General features: G+C 33.7%; 1 long non-coding RNA gene across 1 annotated transcript; it reads right to left on the bottom strand.

The window, feature by feature from the left end:
- Window positions 1-504: 504 nt before the first annotated feature.
- Window positions 505-4,200, bottom strand: LOC146640665 (uncharacterized). Its single transcript, XR_014909990.1, has 8 exons — window positions 3,940-4,200; window positions 3,183-3,222; window positions 2,990-3,036; window positions 2,647-2,691; window positions 1,779-1,808; window positions 1,257-1,325; window positions 975-1,049; window positions 505-579 (listed from the first exon to the last, which is right to left on the bottom strand). It is a non-coding gene; the product is annotated as an uncharacterized LOC146640665 (long non-coding RNA).
- Between the last annotated feature and the right edge of the window lie 769 nt (window positions 4,201-4,969).

Raw genomic sequence — 4,969 nt, 5'->3', positions numbered from 1 at the left:
CCAACCTGTTACACAGCACAACCCTCTGGTGTAGCTTTGCCCATACGGTAAAAAAATATATTTTAAAATACATTTTAAAATATATTTATATATTTTAAAATGTATTTTAGCACATATATTTTTTGGCCATTTTTTGTATATTTTGAAATATATTAATAAAATATATTTCAAAATACAATTTAAATGTATTTAAAATCATTCAAAAAAATATAAATTTAACCCTTCATATATTTCTAAGAAAACACATTCACATGTAACATCTGAAAGAAATCTTTATTTGATGTTTAAAACATACATATAGCATATCAATCAAGCAAGGAATATTCATTTTATAAGTTTATTCTCATTACATACTTAAACATTCTAAAAGAAACACACACACATATACATATATGTGTGTATATATATATATATATATATATATATATATATATATATATATATATATATATATATATATATATATATATATATATATATATATATATATATATATACACACAGTCTCAGTTCCCCCAGCTTTCACTGCAATCCTCAAAGCCCTTCTGGACACGCTGGGAAACCCCTTCCTTACCCCCACTGTAACAAACAAAAGTCACAGTTCTATTACTTTTATCAGAGTTAAAATAAAAATGTGATTTATGTTAGCTGGCTTCATTTAGCAAACAGATATTTCTGTTTATACAGATACAGATATTAATACAGATATATTTTACGCATAATTTTACCTCTTTTTTTTCCTAGATGGGAAGTCTATCCAGTTCACATTACAGTAATGCTAACACCCCTTTTGGTCGTCTCTCCTTACCTTCCAGCATTCATAAATCTGTTGACCTTCTTTGTCTGAGACCAACCACTACAATGCATCATCACCTATTTGTATTGGTAACTTACTTTACAACCTATTTTAATGGTTGCAAAGTAAGTTACTTGTGGTGTATGCAATTTTAGATACACAGAAAGTCTTCACTTACTATATATGGCTGTCATAGTGTCCTTATCAAGGGCAGTTCTTCACTCTGCGCCGATGTCCGTTTTGCTCTGTCCTCCTATAAAAAGCATGAACATTTGAGTGTTTGACTAGTTTTAGATTTCCAAAAATTTGATATTTGTACAACTAAACATTTGAACTACAATTATATGCTATTGAGCGATACTTTTATGGGTAATTTTTGGTAAAGAAACTGGTGACAGAGTTGTAGGCTTTTTAAAGTACTATTAGCTAACCATTTGAACTGACTTTCAAAGCTGATTACCTTTTAAATTGCTGTGGATCAAAACCTCCAGTGGGAAGGCGGCCATTAGAAGAACACGCACCATTGAACCTGAAAATAACAAAAACAAACAAAAAACAGAACAATATATAAGAGTCCGGTAGGGTAATAAATCTCTTCTGAAGCAATATAGTTATTTTGGGTGAAAAACAAAACATTCCTCTAAAATATATATACTGACATCAGCAATCAACATCATGATTGTAATTATTTCCTTTTTAGTACATCTACTGCTGTTTGCATGTGTCAAGCACTACGACTGTATCTATGCATATAAATTCACCATATATATCCAGCAAAAATGTTTTGTTATAGGAAAACAAACAAAGGCATTCAATCAGAGGTGAGAAATTAATTGGGAATATGAATTATAGGTGAACTATTCTTTACCTACTAGCAATCAAGCTTCTTTAACCAAGAAGCTTGAAATATTTGAATGTAAAATAAAATAAATAAATAAATAATAATAAAAATAACATGATGTAATTAAAATGCACAACTTACATTAAGGAAATCTGCATTTGTATCCACAGGCTAAAAGTAAAACAGTAAATGTGTTAGTGATAGTACAGGTATTTGTAAAAAAAAAAAAAGAGGCAGTAACTGTGACGCTTCTAGTGGGATGCTAAATGCAGAGATTTATATTTACAGTATAATACTGCATGTACGGGTAGCTGTGTTGTGAACTGTAACTGAATATTAGAGAATCTCAGAGAAATTAAATGTATTTATTTTTTGAATTTATCAATCATAAAACCGTCTGTTTTGAAGGCCTGTTACGATAACGACTTTTTGTTGGTCGGTATATTGCCCCATAAACAATTGCGACAAGTTATGTCATTGTCATTTTAAGACCATTTTATGTCTTTGAATGTATAATCATAATATAACACCATAATAATGCAAGATCTACACACTTTCAATTGACAAACCGACATCTAATTCTTAAAGTATTTAGATCATTGAAATTAGGAATCAAAATATTAGATACCTTAAAAACTTGAATAAATAGTAAGTTTTCTAACAAATAGAAAACAATGATATTTAATGTTATTGTTTTGTTATCATTATATTTTATTTTTGTAAATATAATGGCACATAAATTACATCATCAACAATTATTGAGGTCATGTACATGTATTGTGTGTTAAGTCGATATATCGATTATTGTGATAGGCCTACTGTTTTGGTATCATAACGAGCTTGTCAAACATGCATGACCACTAAACAATGTCTAAGCAGTAGTACTGGTCTGAATGACAACAAACATAACTAGTGTTTTGGAAAATCTGTTAGAAAACAGTTATTTCAATAATTATGATTAGCATGTGACACAGACACCGCATAAAAAACCACAACAACAAATACTTACTTTAGGAGGATGGGGGAGGGCAGCATGAGGTTGAGACTTTGACATCTGTAAGAAACAAATTCATGTATTACAAACAAGTCACTTAAAAATACATTAATGTGGCAGACTGTTCCCTGTTCAGATGCAGTGTATAAGTACAATCAGGGCTGTCACAACAAGTGGCTGCAACCCTAGGTACAATGTGCAGGTATATATAATTACATATAATATATGTGAATAAAGCAAGAATCTGTTTAGGTTAGTCACTGTGCTGACTGATGTTTGCTAGGTTTATATGATTGCAAACTGCACAAAAACAACAACAGCAACAACATTAATGACAATGACAAACAAAATTACTTACATTTATGTAAATCTCACATTAGGAAGATCTGCATTCGATTTCATGGGCTGAAATAAATAGGCAGAAACATTACTGCTAAAAAAAATAAAAAACAAAAACTCTAAAAAGCCTAAAAATGACTTAAAAAGCAAGGAAATGTGGAACATTGTAATTAGCGAACATTAATAAAGCATAACTGTTCTTTGTTTCTAACCTTGGTAAGTACTCTGTAGCCAGAAGGAGAGGTAGGATTTCTGTGAAAGCCAAATTAAATGTGAATAGGCTTTGATAGTTATTGAGAAGGCAGAATAATAAGAAAAGGCAAAAGTACGTCACAATATAATTAATTAAGTTACATATTTTGATTACCAAATTATGGAAGCGTGGAGCTGCCACCCAGGCAAAAGAAAAATAGAGCTGTATCACGTTATGACGTGAAATGTTTATTGTTCTAACATTATGCTTTTCATGTTTGTATAATACAGTGGTTCTTAACCTTGTTGGAGGTACCGAACCCCACCAGTTTCATATGCGCATTCATTGAACCCCTCTTTAGTGAAAAATAAAGTGTGTTTTTTTTTCAAATTAGACGTAGATATGTTTTTTACTGGTGCACAAAATGAGCCGTGCACGTCACAGCGGAGGCTCTGCCGAACCCCTGAGACCAACTCACCGAACCCCTAGGGTTCGATCGAACCCAGGTTAAGAACCACTGGTATAATATAATATCACATTATTATAATATACATAATTGTCACGTTCGCACAATATTGTACGGACGTGATAATTATGTACATTTTTCGTACAATGTTGTTCAAACATGTTGTTCAAACATGATAGTATATTGTTAGAACGATAAACTTTTCACGTTATAACGTGATATACTTATATTTCTCTTTTGCCTGGGTGGCAGCTCTACGCTTCCGTTCCAAATACACGAGAATAAAGTAATATTATATGGGAAAAGGCACCTGCTAGCTTGATGATGGAGGCTTCTTAGACTGGCCACCCGCCTTGGCTTCTTGTCGCCACTCCACGAAATAAAGGTCCGTTTCCTCCATGCCGGCTAATTATTCATCCTCATTAAAATCTCGTATATGTTCAGTTGGCAGAATTGAGAATTTTACATCTTCCAACCACTTAATTAACGCGAACATAATCGGCTTGTTTCTTCCCGTCTCCTGTATCCGGCCGTTCCTCTCGCTGTCAGATTTCGCGCCTCAGAGACGTCGTTATTTTTCAAAAAAAAAAAAAAAGAAGAAAGAAAGAAAGAAACAGCAACAACTACTAAAGAGAGTTTTTGCACGTTCATTGCACATTTGTGGGAATGTTTAAATATTAAATTTTTATTAATTACTTTTCATTATATCTTTATTTTTTAAACCACCGTGGCAATGCGCATGCGCATACACTCCTGCACGCAAAGGGCTTTGGAGTTGACGTAATGTCGCAATGCATTGTGGGAGCGCAGCACCATCTTGGCAGGTCACGAATCAAAACAAGTTTGCTACGAACCATTCTGAAACGTAGCTCAAAAGAAAATGACGGTATAGAGACAGATTCTGTCCAGATGCAAAGAGACGGTACTTGATTGTTGAAATGTGGACCCGTATGAAATATAGCCGTGGAGTAAAAACCCTGAAGACCAAACCGCTATTGACTTAGCATGATCTACTCTCATACCTTGTCTGTGGAGTCAGAGCATACACGGCGCACCAATTTCGCAATTATAAATCTCTGGAGGCGCACATCCAATTCACCAAGGACTGGGTACAAGATTTGGCTATTTTTAAGCCTCCACGTTGTGAGTACGCCGTCATTCAAGCAAAGGTAAGTCAGCTTGAGTACTGCGAGTAAAATGCGTTTGATTCCCCCCAACATTCGAATTAGTGCTAGCAAAAATTCATTCGTGAGGGGGAAATTACAGTGAGAACATGTAGAGCAGGGGTGCCCAATCCCGGTCCTCGAGAGCTACTATCCTGTAGCTTTTAGATGCATCCC

This window comes from Rhamphochromis longiceps, unplaced genomic scaffold, assembly GCF_057381845.1.
Source record: "Rhamphochromis longiceps isolate RC_006_pf unplaced genomic scaffold, R_longiceps_female_GT1.1 unmapped_scaffold_4, whole genome shotgun sequence".
In the NCBI taxonomy this organism is placed as follows: Eukaryota; Metazoa; Chordata; class Actinopteri; order Cichliformes; family Cichlidae; genus Rhamphochromis; species Rhamphochromis longiceps.
Note: the sequence above shows the minus strand (reverse complement) of the source record. Positions and strands in the feature narration are given on the sequence as shown.